The sequence below is a fragment of the Plecotus auritus genome (assembly GCF_963455305.1).
Source record: "Plecotus auritus genome assembly, chromosome: X".
Lineage (NCBI taxonomy): Eukaryota > Metazoa > Chordata > Mammalia > Chiroptera > Vespertilionidae > Plecotus > Plecotus auritus.
Window position 1 is genome coordinate 39,747,151 of NC_137784.1, and position 25,805 is coordinate 39,772,955.

Below are 25,805 nucleotides of genomic sequence, written 5' to 3' on the forward strand. Positions count from 1 at the left end.
CTTCCAGAGAAAGAATTCAGAGAAATGGTCATAAGGTGGCTGAAAAGAATAGAAGACAAATTCGACAATATGAGCAAGAACCAAGAGGAAATGAAGAAGAACCAAGAAGAAATGAAAAATGGCATCGCTGCTGTAAAGAACTCAATAGAAAGCATCAAGAGTAGACTAGAAGAAGCAGAGGACCGCATCAGTGAGCTAGAAGACAAGATGGGAAAAAATACCCAAGAAGAGCAACTTCTAGAAAAAAAAAATTAAAAGGCAGGAAGAGAGCCTAAGGGAACTTTGGGACAACACGAAACAAAACAACATCTGCATAATAGAGGTTCCAGAAGGAAAGGAAGCTGAGCAAGGAATAGAAAACCTATTTGAAGAAATAATGACAAAAAATTTCCCTGATATAGTGAAGAAAAAACCCACACAAATCCAAGAAGCTCACAGAGTCCCAAGCAAAATGAACCCCAAAAGACCGACGCCAACGCACATCATAATTAAATTGGCAAACACCAATGACAAAGTAAGAATCTTAAAAGTGGCAAGAGAGAGACAGAAAGTTACATACAAAGGAACCCCCATAAGACTAGCAACTGATTTCTCAACAGAAACTCATCAGGCCATCAAGGAATGGAATGAAATATACAAAGTCATGCAAAGGAAGGGTCTGAATCTAAGAATACTGTACCCAGCAAGGCTATCAATCAAAATTGAAGGTGAAATCAGGAGCTTTACAGACAAAAAAGGACTAAGGGAATTTATTACCACCAAAACAGCAATGCAAGAAATGCTAAAGGGTCTGCTGTAAAAAAAAAAAAATAAAAGAAATAGTAAGCAAAGAAGGAACACAGGTGTAAAGAATAGGAATGGCGACAAATAAGTACCTATCAATAATAACTTTAAATGTAAATGGATTAAATGCCCCAATCAAAAGACATAGGGTAACACATTGGATAAGAAAACAAGACCCATATATCTGCTGTCTACAAGAAACCCATCTCAAAAAAAAAAAAAAAAAAAAGACCCACACAGATTGAGGGTGAAGGGATGGAAAAAGGTTTTCCAGGCAAAGGGAACTGAAAAAAAAGCTGGGGTAGCAATACTTATATCTGACAAATTAGATCTCAAAGTAAAGGACATAACAAGAGATAAGGAAGGCCACTTCATAATACTAAAGGGAGCAATCCAACAAGAAGAAATAACTCTGGTAAACATATATGCACCCAATACAGGAGCACCCAAATACATAAAAAAAAAAACTCCTGGAGGATATCAAGGGAGAGATTGACAGCAATACAATCATAGTAGGAGACTTTAATACCCCACTATCACCATTGGACAAATCCTCTAAACAAAAAATCAGCAAAGAAACATCAATCCTAAATGACTCACTAGACCAGATGGAATTAATTAAAATCTTCAGAACATTTCACCCCAAAGCCACAGAATATACATTATTCTCAAGTTCACATGGGTCATTTTCAAAGATAGACCATATATTGGGACATAGGCAAAGTCTCTTCAAATTCAAGAAGATAGAAATAATATCTAGCATCTTCTCAGACCACAGTGGCATAAAACTGGAAATCAACTACAATAAAAACAACCCAAAGAAATCAAACACATGGAGACTAAACAGCATGCTATTAAACAATGATTGGGTTACCAGAGAGATCAAGGAAGAAATAAAAAACATCATGGCAACAAATGACAATGAAAACACTATAATCCAAACTCTATGGGACACAGCAAAAGCAGTCTTGAGAGGTAAATTCATAGGTCTAAAAGCCTACTTCAAAAAACAAGAAACAATGGTAATAAATTACCTAACCCAACAACTCAAACAGTTAGAAAGAGAGCAACAAGAAAAACCCAGTGCAAGCAGAAGGAAGGAAATAATAAAGATCAGAGCGGAGATAAACGACCTACAGACCAAAGAAACAATACAAAAGATCAACAAAACCAAGAGCTGGTTCTTTGAAAGGATAAAGAAGATTGATGAACCTCTAGCCAGGCTCACCAAGAAGCAAAGAGAGAGGACCCAAATAAACAAAATCAGAAATGAAAGAGGTGAAATAACAACAGATCCCGCCGAAATACAAAGGATTGTTAAAAAATACTATGAACAACTCTATTCCAACAATCTGGACAACCTGGCGGAAATGGACAGATTCCTAAAAAAATATAACCTTCCAAAACTCAATCAGGAAGAATCTAAACAGCTCAATATGCCAGTAACTATGGAAGAAATTGAAGCAGTCATCAAAAAGCTTCCGGCAAACAAAAGCCCGGGGCCATACAGCTTGACAGGATAGTTTTACCAAACATTCAAGGAAGAACTAAAACCTATCCTCCTCAGACTATTCCAAAAAATTCAAGAGGAAGGAACATTTCCAAGCTCCTTCTATGAAGCCAGCATCACCCTAATACCAAAACCAGATAAAGACAACACAATGAAGGAGAATTACAGGCCAATATCCCTCATGAACGTAGATGCCAAAATCCTCAACAAAATTCTAGCAAATCGGATCCAGCAGTACATCAGAAAGATCATACACCATGACCAAGTAGGGTTTATCCCAGGAATGCAAGGATGGTACAATATCCACAAATCAATAAATGTGATACATCACATAAACAAATTGAGAGATAAAAATCACATTGTCATATCAATTGATGCAGAAAAAGCATTTGACAAAATCCAACACCCTTTCTTGATAAAAACTCTCATCAAGGTGGGAATAGAAGGATCATACCTCAACATAATAAAAGCTATATATGATAAACCCACAGCTAACATCATACTCAATGGGCAAAAACTAAAACCATTTCCCCTAAGAACAGGAACAAGACAGGGATGCCCACTCTCAACACTCCTGTTCACCATAGTACTGGAAGTATTAGCCATTGCAATTAGACAAGAAGAAGAAATAAAGGCATCCAAATTGGAAAAGAAGAAGTAAAGCTGTCCTTATATACAGATGACATGATATTGTACATAAAAAACCCGAAAGACTCCATCAAAAAACTAACAGACTTAATAAATGAATTCAGCAATGTAGCAGGATACAAAATTAATGCCGAGAAATCTATGGCATTTCTATACACCAATAGTGAACTTACAGAAAGAGAGACTAAAAAAGCAATCACATTTACCATCGCACCAAAAAAATTAAGATACTTAGGAATAAACCTAACCAAGGAGGTAAAAGACCTAAATGCGGAAAACAATAGGACACTGAAAAAAGAGATAGAGGAAGATGTAAACAGATGGAAGAACATACCATGTTCATGGATTGGTAGAATCAACATCATTAAAATGTCCATACTACCCAAAGCAATCTATAGATTCAATGCACTCCCCATTAAAATACCAATGGCATATTTCACAGACCTAGAAAGAACTTTCCAAAAATTCATCTGGAATAAAAAAAGACCCCGAATAGCCACAGCAATCCTGAGAAAGAAGAATAAAGTAGGAGGGATCTCAATACCAGATTTCAAGCTGTATTACAAAGCCACTGTCCTCAAAACAGCCTGGTACCTGCACAAGAACAGACACATAGATCAATGGAATAAAATAGAGAATCCAGATATCGACCCAAACCACTATGTGCAATTAATATTTGACAAAGGAGGCATGAACATACAATGGAGTCAAGACAGTCCCTTCAATAAATGGCATTGGGAAAATTGGACAGATACATGCAAAATAATGAAACTAGATCACCAACTTACATCATACACAAAAATAAACTCAAAATGGATACAGGACTTAAACATAAGATGGGAAACCATAAAAATACTAGAGGAATCCACAGGCAGCAAAATCTCAGACATATGCTGAAAGAACTCCTTCACTGATAATGCCCCTAGGGCAACGGAAGCCAAAGAGAAAATAAACAAATGGGACTACATCAAAATAAAAAGCTTTTTCACAGCAAAAGAAACCATCAACAAAACAACAAGAAATCCCACTGTATGGGAGAATGTATTTGCAAATGTTATCACTGATAAAGGTTTAATCTCCAACATCTACAGGCAGCTTATACAACTTAATAAAAGGAAGATAAATGATCCAATAAAAAAATGGGCAATGGACCTAAATAGAATCTTTTCGAAAGAAGACAGAAGGAAGGCCAAGAGACACATGAAAACATGTTCAAAGTCACTAATTATCCGAGAGATGCAAATCAAAATGACAATGCGATACCATCTCACACCTGTCAGAATGGCTATCATCAACAAATCAACAAACGACAAATGTTGGCGAGGATGTGGAGAAAAAGGAACCCTCATGCACTGCTGGTGGGAATGCAGACTGGTGCAGCCACTGTGGAGAACAGTATGGAGTTTCCTCAAAAAACTGAAAATGGAACTCCCATTTGACCCAGTAATCCCACTCCTAGGAATATATCCTAAGAAACTAGAAACACCAATCAGAAAGGATATATGCACCCCTATGTTCATAGCAGCACAATTTACCATAGCTAAGATTTGGAAACAGCCTAAGTGCCCGTCAGCAGATGACTGGATCAGAAAACTATGGTACATCTACACAATGGAATACTATGCTGCCATAAAAAAGAAGGAATTACTACCATTTGTAGGCACCTGGATGGAATTAGAGAACATTATGCTAAGTGAAATAAGCCAGTCAATGAAAGAAAAATACCACATGATCTCACTCATTTGGGGATAATGAAAAACAGTATAAATTGATGAACAAAAAGATAGATACAGAGGCAGTAAAGCATCAAACAGACTGTGAAATTACAGTGGGAACGTTAGGGAGAGGTGGGGGAAATAAGAGGTCAACTGAAGGACTTATATGCATGCATATAAGAGTAACCAACGGATGCAAAACATTGGGGGTGAGGGCATGTATGGGAGTGTGTTGGGGGGGCAATGGTAAGATATGTACACATATAATACCTTAATAAAAAAATTTTAAAAAAACCTGAATAGGCTGATTACTACAAATTAAAATGAACCACAAATTATAATGAATCACAAAACTTCCAGAAACAAAAGCCCTGGCCTGGATGGCTTCACAGGGGAGTTTTATCAAACATTCAAAGAACTAAAACCTATCCTCCTCAGACTATTCCAAAAAATTCAAGAGGAAGGAACACTTCCAAGCTCTTTCTATGAAGCCAGCAGTAACCCAATCTGAAAACCAGATAAAGACACTACAAAGAAAGAGAATTACAGGCCAATATCCCTCAAGAACATAGATGCCAAAATCCTCAACAAAATTCTAGCAAATCAGATCCAGCATAACATTAGAAAGATCATATAACATGACCAAGTGGGATGTATTCTGGGGATGCAAGGCTGGTACAATATCCACAAATCAGTAAACGTTATACATCACGTAAACATATTGAGAGACAAAAATCACATAATCATATCAATTGATGCAGAAAAAGCATTTGACAAAATCCAACACCCATCTATACAATAAAAGGATAATATGCAAATTGGTCACAACGCCCTCACAGTAACAACCAAACAGCAGGCTGCATGGGGTGACAAGGCTGGCAGGGGCGTTAGCGAGGGAAAACCAAATGACTGACCAGCAGGCTGCGTGGGGCAACCAGGCCAGCAGGTGGGACAGTGAGGGGTGTCCTGGCCAGCAGGGGGGGGCAGTGAGAAGCGACCAGGCCAGCAGGGGGGACAGTGAGGGATGACCAGGCTGGTGGGGGGGGGCAGTGAGGAGCAACTAGGCTGGTGGGGGGCAGTGAGCGGAGACCAGGATGGCAGGGGGGCAGTGAGGGGCAACTAGGCTGGCGGAGAGGGCAGTGAGGGGCAACCAGGTTGGGGGGGGGCAGTTAGAGGTGACCAAGCCAGCAGAGGGGGGCAGTGAGGGGCGACCAGGCTGGCAGGCAGAGGCAGTTATGGGTGATCAGGCTGGGGGGGGCAGTTAGGGGCAATCAGGCATGCAGGTGAGCAGTTAGGAGCCAGCAGTCCCAGATTGTCAGAGGGATGTTTGATGGCCCAGGGATTGGGCCAAAACCGGCAGTCGGACATCCCCCAAGGGGTCCCAGATTAGGGAGGATCCAGGCTGGGGTGAGGGGACCCCTTGCCCCGTGCACGAATTTCGTGCACCAGGCCTCTAGTTTCAGATAAAAACTCTCAACAAAGTGGGAATATAGGGATCATACCTCAGCAAAATAAAAGCCTTATATGACAAACCTACAGTCAACATCATACTCAATGGCAAAAACTAAAACCATTTCCCCTAAGAACAGGAACAAGACAGAGATGCCCACTTTCACCACTCTTGTTTGACATAGTACTGGAAGTGCTAGCCATAACTATCATACAAGAAAAAGAAATAAAAGGCATCCAAACTGGAAAAGAAGTAAAACTGTCATTATTCGCAGATGACATGATATTGTACATTGAAAACCCTGAAGACTCCATCAAAAAACTACTAGACTTAATCAATGAATTTGGCAATGTAGCAGAATACAAAATTAACACCCAGAAGTCTATGACTTTTTATACAACAATAATAAACTCAGAGAAAGAGAAACAAACAAATAAACAAAAATCCCATTGACCATTGCACACAAAAAATTAAGGTACCTAGAAATAAACTTATCTAAGGAAGTAAAAGACCTGTACTCAGAAAAGTACAGGACATTGAAAAAAGAGATAGAGGAAGACATAATAAATGGAAGAATATACTGTATTCATGAATTGGTAGAATGAACATCATTAAAATGGCCATACTATCCAAAGCAATCTATAGGTTCAATGCAATCTCCATTAAAATACCAATCGCATATTTCACAGACCTAGAACAAACTCTCCAAAAGTTCATATGGAATAAAAAAAGACCCCGAATAGCCACAGCAATCCTGAGAAAGAAGAACAAAGTTGGAGGGATCACGATACCAGATATCAAGCGATATTACAAAGCCACTGTTCTCAAAACTGCCTGATACTGGCACAAAAACAGACATAAGACCAATGGAACAAACAGAGAACACAGAAATTGACCAAAGCATTATGCTCCATTACTATTTGACAAAGGAGACAAGAGCATACAATGGAGTCAAGACAGTCTCTTCAATAAATGGTATTGGGGAAATTGGACAGATGCATGCAAATAAATAAAAGTAAACCACCAACTGACACCGTACACAAAAATAAACTCAAAATGGATGAAGGACTTAAATGTAATATGGGAAACAATAAAAATCTTAGAAGAATCCATAGGCAGCTAAATATCTGACATATGTCATAGCAATATCGTTACTGATACAGCTCCTAGGGCAATGGAAACTAAGGAGAAAATAAACAAATGGGACTACATCAAAATAAAAAACTTCTGCACAGCAAAAGAAGCCATCAACAAAACAACAAAAAAGCCCTCTGAATGGGAGAACTTATTTGCCAATGTTTTATCTGACAAGGGTTTAATCTCTAAAACTTATAGGGAACTCATACAACTTAGCAAAAGGAAGATAAACAATTCAATAAAAAATGGACAAAGGACCTAAATAGATACTTTTTGAATGAGGACATACAGAAGGCCAAAGACATCTGAAAACATGCTCAAAGTCTCTAATAATCAAAGAGATGAAAATCAAAACAACAATGAGGTAGCATCTCACACCTGTCAGAATGGCTATCATCAACACATCAACAAACAACTAGTGCTGGCGAGGATTTGGAGAAAAAGGAACCCTCGTACACTGCTGGTGGGAGTGCAGACTGATGCAGCCACTGTGGAAACAGTACGGAGTTTCCTAAAAAAATTAAAAATGGAACTGCCATTTGACCTATTAATCCCACCTTTAGGAATATATCTCAAGAAATCAGAAATACCTATCAGAAAGAATATATGCACCCTTATGTTCATAGCTGCACAATTTATAGTAGCTAAGATTTGGAAATAGCCTAAGTGCACTTCAGCAGATGAGTGGATTAAAAAATGGTTGTACATCTGCACAATTGAGTACTGCGCTGCTATAAGAAAGAAGGAACTCTTACCATTTGCAACAATATGGATGGACCTGGAGACCATTATGCTAAGTGAAATAAACCAGTTGGAGAAAGATAAGTATGTCACTCATTTGTGGAATATCATGAATAACATAAACTGATGAACAAAAATAGATCCAGAGTCATAGAAGCATCAAACAGACTGTCCAACTTCAGAGGGAAGGTCGAGGTGTGGTGGTAAGAGAGCAACCAAAGGACTTGTATGTATGCATATAAGCATAACCCATGGACACAGATAGTAGACAGGTGAGGGCAAGTGCTGGGGGTGGGAATGGCCATGGAGAGGTCAATGGGGGGAAAGGAGACATATGTAATACTTTAAAAAATAAAGAAATAAAATAAATAATACATAAATAAATAATAGGTGCCAAATATATTCAGGTCATTATGAAGTATATAAAGATAAGTATGCATGGTTTCTGTCTTCACTGTGTTTAAGAAAAATAATTTATTTGTCATAAAAATCATAGTCCAAATACGCTAAATGCCATATATAGGCTATAAACTGCTAAAATGATTTAGAGATTATAGATTGCTGTTAGCTGTTTAAATTTATAATAAATAATTCAATAACAAAAATTAAATCTTTGTTGACTGAGTAGGTGAATGAATGGTTGCATGTGGAGGATATGGCAGGTATTTGAGCTGAACCTTGATAAATATATAGTATTCAGACGGAACGATATTGTGTGGTACTTTCCAAAGAAAGGAAAACCACAAAGCTTCCTGAAGGGAAACTTGGGATTATATTATGGAGATATTAAAATGCAAATTTAAATTAATGAATGCATATTCTTTCACACCAGCCTCCTGACACATATTTCCAGTCCTACTTATTGTCAGAAACTCTTTTGCCTACTTGAATTTCTCTTAGAAACAACACAGTCCTCAGTTCTGACCTTGAAGCAGTGTAGTCACCAAAGGAAAGAGCATGCTTTTCCCCTCAACTCCTGATACCTGATACATATTACCATCACAAATGTTTGGTGTGGTGCACTTAGACCTTAATTATGTCCCTACTAGAGGTCTGGTGTATGAAATTCATGCATGGGTGGGGTCCCTATGCCTGGCTGGTGATCAGGGCCAATTGGGGCCTTCCTTGTTCCATGTTGCCCCTGGTGGTGGTCAGCACATGTCATAGCGAGTGGTCAAACTCCCAAGAGGCCAATTTGCATATTAGCCTTTTATTATATAGGATTACCAGGACAATATGAAAATGGCTATTCCCTGCTATAGCACGCTTGACTCCCATCATATCCCTAAAATTGGCCACTCCAGCATGCCCTTTTTTCCCCATATGATATATTTCTCCATTTGCTTCTTCATACAAAGTCAAATAATAAGTTTCTACCTTCATAGAAAGTTAAATATAGTCTGGGCTTAACAGCCCATGAAGTTAGATGTGCCACATAAAATCGCCATTGGACTCATTGGGTGGCAACAAGAGAGTGTTGATATTATGATGAGTGATGTGATTTTGTTGCCAACATTCAAAACATACAAGGCAATGGGTCTTGTAAATCATGTCTTTACTTAAGACAATTTAAAAGAAATCATATAGTTGAAATATTGAAATTGGGCATATATAATACACTACTATAAGAAACTGTACTGGAGAATTATCAAACACTTCATAGGAAAATAGTTGTGGCATATCTGGTGATTGGTACATGTTTACACAATAAAAAAAAAGCATTTGTTTCATAGTATTGATCTTGTTTACCCAGTTACTGGTCTATACACCTCAAGAAAGAGGTAAAAGCACAGAATGAGTGGCAAGGACTAAAAACTTAGTACAGAGATCATCCATGGTATAGTCCCTATTTATCACTCACAAAGATGCTAATTATATATGTTATTTTATTCTGTAACTAACATAAGTGCAAAAGGAAAATTAAAAACTTAACAAAACAGAACCTACAAAAGGAGAAGGGTGGATAATGATTTCAGAATCTTGTAGCTTTTTATCTATTGGTACAATGTTTTGTCATAAAGTCTTGCCTACAGAAATTATGAAAATACTCAGACATTATATCTAAACTCTTGATATTGATTAAAGGCTCAAGGAAACCCATTGGCTCTTTTTATCTTTAAACATGATTATTTTTCAAAAATCAAATGATGTGTTTGAGGACCAAATAGTAAGATATCATTATGGTCAGCACCTGGCAATTTAAGCACCCGTAAACAGCATTTGTTGAGCACTGTTCCTGAATTTGCTATGCCTGCTGCTCTTGGTTAATCAGGCAAATGTGGACTTACACATGTGAAGGTGCTGTGTAAAAGCTGGTATCTCAGAAAAGCTTTCATCTAGCCAATATGAAATAAAGAAAATTTGGTGTTCAGAAATAAAATTTTATAGTATTGTCAGACAACTTTAAAGGCGAAATAATTGTTCCTATAGATGATTCATTTGTAAGAAACAATACCATTCCATCCACGATAAAATTTTTCAAAGATCACATTTCAGTAGCTTTATCACCAATAAGATTTCCATTTTTCATGAGAATAAATATTCCCACAGAAGAAGAGCTTATTGCTAATACATTTGATCTTCTTGCAGAATATCCAGGGTCAAACAGTGCCATATATCTGTCAGTAGAAGTACTGATTTCATCTGTATGGAAAGGAAAACAATTATTTAAAAATCATAAAATGAAAAAGCAAAAGATCATGATTTAAGAAAATGAAAATAGTCTGGAAAGTTTTAAAAATAATGGTAGTTGTACAGCTTGCCTCACTGGAGAATACCCTGTAGAGTTGGAATAGTAACCTTATGATTTATTATTAAATACATACAGTTGGTTTAAAAGTAATAGCCTTATTAAAGTGTGACTGTTATTCAGATAGTACAATGTAAAAATCGGCCCATATGCATGCATTTTACTTTTGTATAGAATATTTCTGAAAAGTGTACCTAAGTGATTTGTTTAATTTAATAATCCTAGACAAATACTTAGGAATTTAGTTAGCCCTATCAATTTTAGTTAACTTTGAGGCTACCAATTTTGAGATCATATATAGTCGTTTTCAGATCATCAGCAGTATATATTTGTCTGTGATCCATTTTGAGTTAACTTTTGTATAAGGTGTAAGACTTAGATCAAAGTTTTCTTTTTTTTCTTCTTTGCCTAAAGTATCCAGTTGCTTCAGAACTATTTGTTGGAAAAGGCTATATTTCTTCCATTGAATTATTTTTGTCCCTCATGAAAGTGAATTAAATACTGATTTATGTCACAACATGAATGACCCTTGAACACATTATGCTGAATAAAAGAAGTCAGACACAAAAAGACCATATATTGTATGATTTCATTTATATGAAATGCCCAAAATATGAAAACCCATAATTACAAAGTAGATCAGTGGTTCTCTATGGTGAATGGGATGGGGGTTTGTTTTGGGGTGATTAAAATATTTTGGAATTAGATAGTGGTGATGGTTGAACAACTTTGTGAATATACTAAGAAACACTGAATTGTATACATTAAAGGATGAATTATATGGCATGTGAATTATATATCAAAAAAGTATACTTCAAAAAATCAATTTGTCTATTTTTGTGTTAGCTATTCTGTTACATTGATTTATGTGTCTAACAGTCACACCAGACAGTGGTATAACTGCATCAGCTGGACCACACCTCTATCAAACGATATCTAAAACTCAAGAAGAAAATAAAAACCAATTGTTTTATCCATATTTTCACTTATTCTGTTTTTTTTTCTTCCTGATAGTCTAAAGCTTCTTATTTTATCACTAGAGGCCCAGTGCATGAAATTTGTGCATGGGGGGTGTGTGTCCTTCAGCCCAGCCTGCACCCACTCCAATCTGGGACCCCTTGAGGGATGTCCGACTGCCCGTTTAGGCCCTATCCTACTGGACATCCCTTTCACAATCCAGGACTGCTGGCTCCCAACTGCTCACCTGCCTGCCTTCCTGATTGCCCCTAACCCCTTCTGCCTGCCAGCCTGATCACCCCCTAACCACTCGCCTGCCAGCCTGATTGATGCCTAACTGCTCTCCTCCAGACTGTTTGCCCCTAACTGTCCTCCCTTGCAGGCCTGGTCCCTCCCAACTGCCCTCCCCTGCTGGCCATCTTGTGGTGGCCATCTTGTGTCCACATGGGGGCAGCCATCTTTGACCACATGGGGGCAGCCATCTTGTGTGTTGGAGTAATGGTCAGTTTGCATATTACTCTTTTATTAGATAGGATAGAGGCCTGGTGGGGGCCAGCTGGTTTGCCCTGAAGGGAGGCCCAGATCAGAGTGGGGGTTCCCTTGGGGCATGGGGTGGCCTGGGCGAGGGGCCTGTGGTGGTTTTCAGGCTGGCCATGCCCCCCAGCGGCCCAAGAGGAGGCCTTGGTAACTGGGATTTATTTATCTTCTATAATTGAAACTTTGTAGCCTTGAGCAGAGCCAAGCCTCCTGCTTGCTCCATGGCCACAGCCATTTTTGTTGGGATTTATTTATCTTCTATAATTGAAACTTTGTAGCCTTGAGCAGAGCCAAGCCTCCTGCTTGCTCCGTGGCCACAGCCATTTTTGTTGGGATTTATTTATCTTCTATAATTGAAACTTTGTAGCCTTGAATAGAGACCAAGGCAACTCAAGCCTCCTGCTCTCTCCAGCTCTGTGGCCACAGCCATCTTGTTTGGGTTAATTTGCATACTCTCTCCTGATTGGATGGTGGGCGTGGCTTGTGGGTGTAGCAGAGTGATGGTTAATTTGCATATTGCTCTTTTATTAGATAAGATTACACTAGTGGCCCGGTGCACGGAATTTGTGCATGGGGAGAGGGTGTCCCTCAGCCTGGCCTGCACCCTCTCCAATCTGGGACCCCTCGGGGGATATCCAACTGCCAGTTTAGGCAAACAGGGATCAGGCCTAAACCGGCAGTCGGACATCCCTCTCACAATCCGGGACCACTGGCTCCTAACCACTTGCCTGCCTGCCTGCCTGATTGCCCCTAACCACTTTTGCCTGCCAGCCTGATCACCCCCTAACTGCTCTCTTGCCAGCCTGATTGATGCCTAACTGCTCCCCTGCCAGCCTGATCGCTCACAACTGACATCCCCTGTTGGCCCGATTGTCCCCAACTGCCCTCCCCTGCTGGCCCAATGGCCCTCAACGGCCCTCTCCTGCTGGCCTGATCACCCCCAACTGCCCTCCCCTATCGCAACCCACCTCCTCCTCTAGGACTTGCCTCCTCCATGCAAGGTGGTGGAGACACCAGGACCAGCTTCCTCCATGCCACTTGGAGCCGCGGGTCCTCCAGGCCTCACCACATGCAGCGGCTGCTGGGCCCCACCTCTGCTGTGCACATGGCCATCTTGTGGTGGCCATCTTGTGGTGGCCATCTTGTGGTGGCTATCTTGTGGTGGCCATTTTATGGTGGCCATCTTGTGGCAACCATCTTTGTGATGGCCATCTTGTGGTGGCCATCATTGTGGCAGCCATCTTGTGACAATGTTGCATGTGAGGGCCACCTAGGCTTTTAGTAGTATAGAGTTCTGTGCAGAGAACTTCCTCTAGCCATTGTTTTAGGGTAGGACTGCAGGTGACAAATCTCTCAGTTTTTCTTCATCTGAGAATTTCTCCTGAGATTTTCTTGATTTATTCCTGAAGGATATTTTAACTGGCTAAAGGTTTTGGATTTGGCAGCTTTACATTTTCATTAAGCACCTGAAAAATATTGTGCCACTTCCTTCTGCCTTTGATGGTTTCTAATGAGAAATCATTATCATTTGAGGTTTACCTCCATATGGTAAGGTGTTGGTTTTCTCTGGTTGTTTTCAAGGCTTTTTCACTGGTTTTTCAATTATGATATGTCCTGGCATGCATTTATTTGTCTTTATTCTGTTTTGGAAGTTACTCAATATGTTTTCAGGAAGATTTTATGTCTTTCCTCAATTTGGGAAAATTTCAGCCAACATTTCCTTGAATACTCTTCATAGCGCTCTCTCTCTCTCTCTCTCTCTCTCTCTCTCTCTCTCTCTCTCTCTCTCTCTCTCCCTCCCTCCCTCCCTCCCTCCCTCCCTCTGTTCTTCCCTTCCTCTCTTCTTCCTTCTCTCCTTCTCCCTCTCCCTCTCTCTCTCCACCCTATACCTCTGTGATACCAATGATACCAGTGTTGGATGCATTGTTTCTATTCCACAGGTCCCTGTGAGATCTGTTAGTTTTTATTTTGTTTAGTTTTCAGTATATTTTCTCTCTGTTATCAGCTTGGGTAATTTCTATGGTTCTGCCTTCTAGTATACTGATCCTTTAATCTGCCACCTTCATCCTGTTCTCCACTTCATTCACTGAGGTTTTTATTTTAGTCACTGTACTTTTCAATTCTAAAAATGTCATTTAGTTTTTATTTATATCTTCTTTTTGCTGAGACTTTATGTTTTTAATTTGTTTAAAGTGTGTTTATAATTGCTCATTGAAATATTTTTATCATAGCTGCATTAAAATCTTTGTCAGATAATTTTCAGCATCTCTGTCATCTCAATGTTGGCATTTACTGAATGCATTTCTTCATTCATTTTGAAAACATATTGATCCTTGTTATGACAAATAATTTTCTGTCAATAACTGAGAATGTTCTAATTTTGTTATAAGACTTTGTTATAAGACTATTTAAATCTATTTTAACTGGCTTCCTCTGACTCCAACTGGCAGGGGAAGGGATATACTTTTTACTGTCAGGTGGAGGGAGAGGTCTTGGTTTCCCACTTGGCCTTTGACACCTGATGTGTGTGGGAGTGAGGGGTCATTTTTACTGCAAATTTGGGATGGGAATTCTGGTTTTGCATTAGTCTTTGCACACCAAGACCAAGTGGAGGTGGCATTATTACTATAGCTATGGTGAAAGTCCTGGCTGCCCACTAAAACTCAGCTGACATCACCTGAGCAGGGAGGTCAAACAATATCTCCAGCTGCCAAGTAGAGATGGAAATCTAGTATCCCCAAGTAGTCTCCACTAACATTGTAGTAGGAGAATCTTCTTACTAGCCAGTAGGAACAAAGGTCTTTACTTTACATGGCCTTCTCTTACATCATCCTAGATGAAGTATTGGGGCACCTCATTATAGGCCCACATGTGTGTAAGTTTAGGCTACTCACTTGGCCTTAGGTGATATGAGTGGAATTATAGTAATTTTTGCCACTAGGATTTGGTTAGAGAGATTATTGACTAAAATGTTTCCATCTTATTAAGCTTCCCCTTTACTGGTCCTTTGACTAGAGAAAGGAGGCCCTTATAGTGGTATTACTTTGTCTGTACTGATTGGCATTCCAGAGTCACCAGTTTCTCCAAGTTCAGGAATATGAGGCAAAAAAAAAAAAAAAATAACACACACACACACACACACACACACACACACACACACACACACAAAACAACACAGGGAACTTATCACCATGATGTTTTTCAAGCACTGTAGTCACTCACTGGTCAGCTGTCTCCTCTCCACTTTCCAGAGTCTTCTTATATTTATTTTACATATAATGTCCATGGCTTTTAGCTGCATGAAAAATTGTAAACAGTGCATTACTCCATCATCCAAGAAGCATATTTTTTTGCATTTGCTAGGCATTTATTAAAGCACTTCTATATCTAACAAAGTTGATATCAGATCTTTTTCAATACCACCCATCCCTTCCCTATATTTAAACATTATTTTAGTAATAAAGATAAAGTAAACATATATATAGCTGAAGTTTGTACTTACCAAGCAAAAATATTACACCTTGCAGCTTAAATTCTGTTTCACTATTAAAACTTTAAGTATAAATGGTAACTCTTGTTATTTATTTATATTTTTTATTTTATTGTTTAAAGTATTACAAATAGTAGTATATATGTCTCCTTTTTCCCCCATTGACCTCCCCGCAACCTCCCCTACCCTCAGGCACATACCCTCACCCCGTCCCCCCAGTGGCTTGTGTCCATTGGTCATTCCTGGAAGCATATTTGATTATTTAAAATGGGAGACCTGAGGAAAGTACTAAACCAACATTTTTAATTTGATATTTGTGCTTTTCATTGTTTTATTGAGATGCTTTTAAATGGAAAATAGTATTCTGATGGCTTGGTAATTTTTTAACATTTCTACACATGACTTTTATGTCATAAGTTTCTAAAGACTGAATTAAGTTACAATTTTGGGAACAGAAAAAGATTAATATTCAGAAATATGTGGAGATTAAACAACATGTTACTGAACAACCAATGGGTCAATGAAGAAACCAAAAGAAAAAGAAAAAAATACCTTGAAAGAAATAAAAATGGAAATAAAACATACTAAAATTTATGGAATGCATCAATAGCATTTCTAAGTCTAAAGTTCATAATGATAAATGTCTACCTAGAAAAATAAGAAAAATCTCAAACAACCTAACTTTGTACCCAAAAGAATTAGAAAAATAGAACAATGTGGTGAAAGCTGGAGGGGGTTGATGGAAGGGAGCAAAATGGGGGGTGGATGGAGAGACATCTGTAATAGTGTCAAAAAAGAAAAAAGGTAGTAAAATGAAGAAAACAACAAAGATAAGAATAGAAATAAATAAAATAGAAACTAAAATACGATAGAAAAGACCAATGAGACCAAGAACTAGTTCTTCAATAAATTCAATAAAAAGGAAAAAAAAGTGAAAACCAATTTGACAAACAAACCTTTAGCTAGACCCTTCAAGAAAAAAAAAAAAAAAGATAAGACGCAAATAATCAGAATGACAGACAAGATATTAGAATGGATACTATGGAAATACAAAGGATCACAAGAGACTACTACAATTATATACTAATAAATTGAACAACCTAGAGAAAATTAATAAGATCCTAGAAACATACAATATTCCAAGATTGAATCATAAAAAATAGAAAATCTGAGCTGACCAATTTCTGATAAGTAGAGGGTATTATGGTAAGGGAAATAAGTCAGACAGAAAAAATCAAATACCATATAATTTCACTTATATGTGGAATCTAAAAAACAAAATGAATAAACAAAGAAAATAGAAAACAAACTTACAGATTCAGAGAACAAATTCATGATTTCCAGAAGGAAGTGGATTTGAAGGTATGGGTGAAAAAGGTAAAAGGGATTAAGAAGTAGAAACAGCCAGTTATAAAAATAGTTGCAGGGATATCCTATATAATAAAGAGGTAATATGCAAATTGACCATCACACCCTCACAAGATGGCTGCCTATGACCAGGCCGTCAGGGGGGGTTAGTGACGGACGACAAAAAGACTGAACAGCAGGCTGCGTGGGGAGACCAGGCTGGTGTGTGTGTGGGGGGGGTGCAGTTAGGGGCAAACAGGCTGGCAGAGGGGGGCAGTTGGTGGTGAAGAGGTTGGCATTGGGGTGCAGTTGGGGGTGACCAGGCTGGCAGAGGGGGCAGTTTGGAGCCAGCAGTCCAGGATTGTAAGAGGGATATCCCTAGGATTGGTCCTAAACCAGCAGTTGGACATCCACCAAGAGGTCCCAGATTGGAGAGGGTGCAGGCTGGGCTGAGGGGGTGGGCCTCTTGTATAGTATAATACAATATGGAACATAGTCAATGCTATTACAGTAATAACTATGTATAGTGTCAAATGGGTACTAGACTTATTGCGGTAATCATTTTGTAAGTTATATAAATGTCCAACCACTATGTTGTAAATCTGAAATGAATATAATATTGTACATCTACTATAATGAAAAATAAATTAAAAAAAAAACAAACCTGCCAGCAAACAATAGTCTTATACTGCACAGTTTTGCTAGCAAATTCTACCAAACATTCAAAGAACAATTACTTCCATTATTCTCCAACTTCTAAAAAAAAAATAAAAAAGAAGAAGAAAAGAAAGGAACACTTGGAAGCTCATTTTACAAGGCCAATGTTACCATGATCCCAAAACTAGACAAACACTCAACAGGAAAGAAAGTTACAGGCCAATATTCCTAATTAATATTGATGAAAAATCTTCAACATAATATTAACAAACCAACTTCAGTAATAAATTTTAAAAATTATACACCACAATCAAGTGGGATTTATTCCAAGGATGCAAGATATGGTTCAACAACTGAAAATCAATTAATGTGATGCACCTCATTAATAAAATAAAGGATAAAAATTATATGATCATCTCAATAAATGTAGATAAATCATTTTATAAAATTCAACATATATTTATGATAAAAACTCTCAAAAAATTGAGTAGAGAGGGAACATACCTCAACATGATAAAGTCATATACGACAAGCCAAGAGCTAACATTATACTCATGATGAAAATCTGAAAGCTTTTCCTCTAAGATCTAGAATAATACAAGGATGCAAATCTTGAAAATTTTATTCAACATACTATTGGAAGACCTATCCATAACAATTAAGCAAGAAATAGAAATAAATGGCATATAAATTGGAAAGGAAGAAGTAAAACTGTCACAATTTGCAGATGATATACTTTATATACATACTAGAGGTCTGGTGCACAAATTTGTGCACAGATGGGGTCCCGAGGAGTGTATTGGGGGAAGGGGCAGTGGACGTGATTGGCCCTTCGGGTGGGTGGTGGGACACCCTTGCTGGCCTGGGATCCGTATCCATCCCGGGATCCGGATCCATCCCCCTGACATTCGCACCAGTTGTCGGGAGTCACCTAGTGGCCGCTTTTATATTGTTTCTTCCTTGCGGAGTGTTTAGGGAGGGGAAGTGGCTGCAGTGCCCGAGGCCGACTTCCAGGAGGCCAGTGGCACTGTTGGGATCATGCCAGCAGTGCTGGTCCATCAGTCCCTGGCCCGTTCTCCGGAGATTGGACCTGCAGGACTATTGAGGTAGAGAGTGGCTGCCACCGGGCTGGTGGGCCACTGGGATGGGTTCATCTGAGCAGTGCACCTGCTGTGGGAGCACAGTGACCACCAGGGGACAGCTCCTGAATTGAGCGTCTGCACCCTGGTGGTCAGTGCGCATCATAGTGATTGGTCATTCTGCTCATTCTGGTCATTCGGTCATTCAGTTGCCTAGGCTTTTATATATATAGACAAGCAAAATAACTTAGAACTAGCAAATTAATTAAGTAAAGTTGTGGGATACAAAAGCAATATACAGAAATCTTTTGCATTTCTAAATACTAATAGCAAATTATCAGAAATAGAAATTACTAAAACAATCTCATTTACAATTGCATAAAAAGATTAAAATATATAAAATAAATTTAAACAAGGAGTTAAAAACTGTACGCCGAAAACAATAAAACACTGATAAAAATTTGAAGAAGACACTTATAAATGAAAAGATACTCCATGCTCATGGATTTGAAAAAGTAGTATTGTTAAAATGTCTATATTTCTCAAAGAAATCTTCAGATTCAATAAAATTTCTATCAAAATTCCAATGACATTTTTCACAGAAATAGAACAAACAATCCTAAAATTTCTATGAAAACACAAGAGACTCTAAATAGAGTCTTCTTTGAGAAAGAAGAAAAAACTTGAAGTATCAGATTCCCCAATTTCAAACTATATTACAAAGCTATAGTAATAAAAACAGTGAGATTGGCATAAAAAAGGACACATAAATCAATGGAAAAGAATAGATAGCCAATAAATGACACACACATACACACATGTATAGTCAATTAATTTACAACAAAGGAACCAAGAATATGCAATGGGGAAATGACATTCCACCATCTACACTAATAAAAGAGAAACATGCAAATTAACCATCACTCTGCTACACCCACAAGCCACGCCCACCAGCCAATCAGGAGCGAGTATGCAAATTAACCCAACCAAGATGGCAGCCGGCCACAGAGCTGGAGCAATCAGGAGGCTTGGGTTGCCCCGGTGATGGAGGAAGCCAAGATTCTGGCACGCCCTTGCCAACCCTGGCCTCCAATCAAGGCTACAAAGTTTCAATTATAGAAGATAAATAAATCCTAGATACTTGCTTCCAGCAGGCCCTGGCCTCTGCTCAAGGAGGTGCTGGGAAAAAAAAGAAAAAGAAAAAAAGGAGGGGCTGGGACCTTGGGTCACCAGGGGGTGATCAGGCCAGGATGGGACAGCAGGGGCCATTGGGGGTAAGCAGACCAGCAGGAGGGGCAGTTGGGGGTGAGCAGGCCATCAGTGGGGGTCAGTTGGTGGTGATCAGGACAGCGGGGGGGCAGTTTGGAGTGAGCAGGCCAGCAGGGGGGGCAGTTGGTGGTGAGCAGGCCAATGGGGAGGGAAGGTGGGGGCAAGCAGGCCAGCAGAGGGGGCAGTTGGGGGTGATCAGGCTGGTGGGGAGGCATTTGGGGGTGAGCAGGCTGGCACGGAGGGCAGTTGGGGGTGATCAGGCTGGTGGGGGGGCATTTGGGGGCGAGCAGGCTGGCAGCAGGGGGCAGTTGGAGGTGAGCAGGCTGGCAGGCAGAGTGGTTAGGGGCAATCAGGCAGGCAGGCAGGTGAGCGGCTGGAGCCAGCAGTCCTGGATTGTGAGAGGGATGTCTGACTGCCGGTTTAGGCCCGATCCCTGTAAACTGGCAGTAGGACATCCTTCAAGGGGTCCCAGATTGGAGAGGGTGCAGGCTGGGCTGAGGAACACCCCCCTGCCCGTGCACGAATTTTGTGCACCAGGCCACTAGTTCTTCTATAAATGGTGTTTGAAAAACTGGAAAGCCACATGTGAAAGAATGACATTGGACCGATATCTTAAATCATAACATAAATTCACTAAAAATGCATTAAAGACTTGAATATGAGACATGAAACCATAAAACCCATAGAAGAAAACGCAGGCAGAAAGCTATTTGAGATCAGTCTTGGTCATGAACTTTTGGATTAGACACCAAAATCAAAGGCAACCAAAGCAAAAATAAACAAGTGGGACTACATAAAACTAAAAAGTTCTGCACAGCATAGGAAGCCATTAACAAAATGAAAGGTGATACACAGAATGGGAGTAAGTATTTGCAGATTATATATATATTAGAGGCTCGGTGCATGAAATTTGTGCATGGAGGGGATGTCTCTCAGCCCAGCCTGCACCCTCTCCAATCTGGGACCCCTCAAGGGATGTCTGACTGCTCATTTAGGCCCGATCCTGGTGGGACCGGGCCTAAACGGGCAGTCGGACATCCCTTTCACAATCCAGAACTGCTGGCTCCCAACCACTGGCCTGCCTGCCTACCTGATTGCCCCTAACCACTTCTGCCTGCCAGCCTGATCACCCGCTAACCACTCTCCTGCTAGCTTGATCAACATCTAACTGATCCCCTGCCAGCCTGATTGCCCCTAACTGCCCTCCCCTGCAGGCCTAATTGACCCCAACTGACCTCCCTTGCAGGCCTGGTCCCTCCCAACTGCCCTCCCCTGCTGGCCTGATTGCCCACAACTGCCCTCCCCTACCGGCCATCTTGTGGTGGCTATCTTGTGTCCACATGGGGGCAGCCATCTTTGACCACATGGGGGCGGCCATCTTTGACCACATGGGGGCGGCCATCTTGTGTGTTGGAGTTATAGTCAATTTGCATATTACCTCTTTATTATATAGGAACACACACACACACACACACATATATATATATATATATATACACACACACACTAAAGGCCTGATGCATGAAATTTGTGCAAGAGTAGGCCTTCCTTCCCCCAGCTGCTGACACTGGCTTCTCTCTGGCACCCGGGACCCGGGCTTCCCTCCAGCTGCAGCAGGAACCTGGGACCCAGGCTTCCCTAGGATGTCCAGTCTAATTAACATATTACGCTTTTAGATATATATCTAGCTATATTCACACAGTATAGCTAGATAGAAGATTCATTATCTGAGGTATTTCCAAAGCCAGAGTTATTGTGATGGCTTTGAGTTCCTTCTCTCCTCATCACAACTACACACCAACAAAACAACTCATTCAGAATGGGATTTAAAAGTGCCAGATACAGAAAAGGAACAAGAATCCCCATATATGGCTCCTTCTTAGACTTTTCAGTACTTTAAAATATATATGACAAGGTTCCACCTCTAGAGATTCTGGAACAGTAGGTATTTGCTGGGTCTTGGAAATCTGCTCAGATTACTCTGATGCCACCTTTTGAAGACTAGCATTTGAGAACCACTGAACACAATTGTTTTATTAGTATAATTCACACACTGTACAGTGCACAAATCTTCAGTTTACATATGCATATACCCACGTAACAGCCACACAGAAAAACATATATAGTATATTTCTATTACTCTTACTCAGAAAGTTTCCTTATGGTACTTCCCATTCAATACTCTCAATCCCCAGAGGTAACTACTATCCAGAATTGTAGCACTATTGACTGAATTTGCCTGCTCTTGAACTTTAGAATATGGCATAACTTACTCTTTTGATTCTAGCTTTTTTCACTCAACAAGTCCTTGAGATCTATCCATGTTCTTATGTATATCAGTAACAACTGCAATAGTTTTCTCACTTCACATAGAATCACTGAATGTTGAAGTTTGAAGGTACTTTAAGGATTATATATAAGGGATTAGAGCTCTGGCTCAAGTGTCTACATGGAACAATATAAAGAAAGTTTAAAAGTAAAGCAGGTAGATGTGATGCAATAAGGAGTGGTAGGAACTGCAGATAACTAGAGAGCATTCTCCAGTTAAAGGAAGAAGTTGATATTTATTCAATTTCCATTAATTGTTGCTATGTGGATATGTAGACCTAGCATAGATTTATCAATTTTTAAGAGACGTTGGAAAACTGTATTATTTTGTATAATCTCCTGATTTTTATTCAACTTTAAAATAAGTACTTACTAATCGAAACATAACTGCTGGCCACCTCTAGCCCAGAGATGGCTAGTTTATAATCTCAGACTAGTTTTGCCTCCCTATTTTCAGATAGAGAAATAAGGCTCAGAAAAGAGGGGACTTGTCCATGAACACAAACAAAGTTGGAGCTGAACCAGCCTAGTTTAATAGCTCAAATAGTTTAGAACACAGAATATTAAGACAGACTGCTTAAGATGAAACATCATCTCTTTCTTTACCAGCTTCGTGGCCCCTTAGCACATTATTTAGCCTTTTTGAGCTTCAAATTTCAAATCTGTGAAATAGAGGGGGAAATGCCTTTCTTGCAAGGTTGTTGTAGAAATAATGAATTCATATAAAGTTAATATAAGTAAAGAGCTATTATTGTGCCTTATGAATAGTAAGTGCTATAGAACTGTTAGGTTGTTGCTATTGTTGTTGGCAGCGGTGGTGGTGGTGGTGGTGCTGGTAGTGTTATTCCGAAGAATAATGAGTGGTAAAACTAATATAATGTCATTTCTGAGTAGTTCGTTTCTCCAGGACAAATTATTCAGGACATTCGTAAGTTGTTAAGCTTGATGAAACAGACCATTTAAATGGATTATTAATGCCTAATCCACATTTAATCATAATATGTTCAGGTGACTTTTAGCTCAGAAATAGAAGGTGCCCAGGAGGCTGCAATATGGCAGCAGAAAGAGAGGGCCTGGAGTCTGGTTGAGTAAAACCACCAATCCTTGCAGCCACCAGGAGGACTGGGAATACATAATTGGCCTCTGTGATCAGACCAACAAAAGAGTTTGAAGAGCCACTGATAGCTGTCATACTGCTAGCCCATAAAATCCAGTCTCTGCAGGAATGGGAGGCAGTTCAGGCCCCAATGGTTCTGGAGGCAGGTATGAAGAACTGCGGGAAGAGATTTCATAATGAAATGGGAAATCTCCAAGTTTTTTAATGTGTTTATCAAAGTCGCCTCTTCAAAGTACCTGAGGGACAGGGTGTCTGAGAAAGTGAATACCAAGTTTAAAGAGCTACTTTATAGCTGGACATTGGCCATTCCAGAAGAAATGAAGATCAAGGATGCCTACCACATGTTTCAGATGCAGGGCATAGTGCAGTCTGATTCACTGATCTCCTCTCTACCACCTCTTCCCCCCCAAAAAAACATTTTTTATGATAAGGAGAAGTCCAAGCTTTTAGCCAAGTTTTTGAAAAGCAAAAACCCAGCTGACCTGCATTAGGTTAACAAGCTCATCAAGTCCATGGTGAAGAAAGATGAGGTGCACATCCAGAAGATGACCAAGCATCTGCAAACTATAGAGGAGGTTAATAACAACGTGAGACTGCTCAGTGAGATACTGCTTTATTACAGCAAAGAGGATTCATCAGAGGCAGATAAAGAGCACATGAAGGAGCTGTTTGATCAGTGTGAGAATAAGCGGATATATTTAAACTAGCCAGGGAGACAGAGGACTATAGTTTGGGGGACATCCTGCGGATCAGTGACAAGCAGGTCATAAACTCAGATAAAACAATTGTTGAAGGGCAGGTCATAAATGGTGAGGTGGCCACCTCAAAATGACTGACTGTGAAGGAAACTACCACTCCAGTACCAAGGCACACTCATTGATCTTGTGGAGTTGGCTACAGCACGCAGCTCATCTCCAGTGTGGTCTCAGCCCCCATCCTGGCTTCCTCAGGCATTCCTTTCTCCCTCCATTTCCCTAGACCTCAGGACCTGGGTGCAGCAACTAGTCCAGCCAGGCCAAGCCCCCTCCCCTCAGGGCCTAACAACACAAGCAAACCATCTGCTTGCTGGATGAGGAGCTGCTCTGCTTGAGCCTCACTGACCCACCCCTAGGGCTCCTCCCAAAGAGTCAGCTGGAAACAGCCAGTGGCCCCTGTTCCAGAATGAAGAGTCAAACCTGGACTTCTTCCACCCTAAACCTGGGACGGCTGCCTATAGCCTGTTAGACAGGCCTGTCCTCCAGCCCTTAGCAACCCCTGCAGGCAACTCCCAAGCTCTACTGCCACCCACCTTCCCAGTTCCTGGGGTCTCAGTCAGCATTTCTGCCCCAAAGGAAGGCTTTTTGTTCCCCACTGGACTGACCTCAGCTTTGGACCCAAAGACTAAGCCCACAGCCCCTGGGTACCATGGCTCAGCTTTGGGTGACAATACTCTATACCAGCTGGATGCCCTTGATTAGTTTCTAGAAGAAGCCAAAGCGACCTCAGGCCTGGTGAAACCCATGTCCTCCAGCTTCTTACCCAGGGCCACCACCTCTCATCTGATTCTCACCAGCATCTCAGCTAGGCTTTTCCTGCCATTCTCTTGGGTCCTGACAGTCCTCTCTTTCAGCTACCTGTCTTACTGTCCCAAGGGAGCCCCCATGAAGGGGCCTGAGCTTTCTTTGGGCAGTGTCCATGTCTCCCTGGAATCTGTCAAGCCTAGCAATGCCTTTCCTGTTACAGCCTATGATAAAAACAGTTTCCACACCCTCTTTCACTTTGCCAAGGTATGTCAGTCAAGAAAGGCTGATGTGCTGCTGGTGGTTGTGTCCATGCTGAATATGGCTCCTGTGCCTATCAACAGCATTGTGCTGCAGGCCACACATCAATGAAAATGAAGTTGCCACCACCCTATGGGATAAAACTCCCTCCATTTAGCCCCTTCCAGTACCTACAGCCATCACCAAGGTCATGCTTCTGGCTAATCTACTGAAGGTAAAGACAAAGTTTCAGTATAAGCTGACCTTCATTCACCCTGAGGGAGCAGCTGAGCATGGAGATGGGTGAGATGGACCAGTTCTGTTCTGTGGAGCAGTAGGAGAACCAATGAGCCTGGAGGATGCTGTCATCTCCACTTTGAAACCCAAGGAGGTTGTCCTGAGACTGGCGGGCCCTCCGGGTCCAGTCATTCTCCATATCCTGACCACAATGCTTAGAGCTTCGGTATTGAGCGGGGGGCCCTGGGAATTGCTGCCAGGAGTTGAGCTGCTGCTGTGATGGGCTCTCCTCCTTTGGTCCCTTAAAAATGACCT

At 40.4% G+C, this 25,805-nt stretch overlaps 1 pseudogene across 1 annotated transcript; it reads left to right on the forward strand.

Annotated features, from left to right (window-relative positions):
• Window positions 1–18,759: 18,759 nt before the first annotated feature.
• On the forward strand, window positions 18,760–25,591 carry LOC308240101 (ADP-ribosylation factor-binding protein GGA3-like; annotated as a pseudogene). Its single transcript has 2 exons — window positions 18,760–18,827; window positions 23,508–25,591. The product of its transcript is annotated as an ADP-ribosylation factor-binding protein GGA3-like (transcript).
• Window positions 25,592–25,805: the final 214 nt, after the last annotated feature.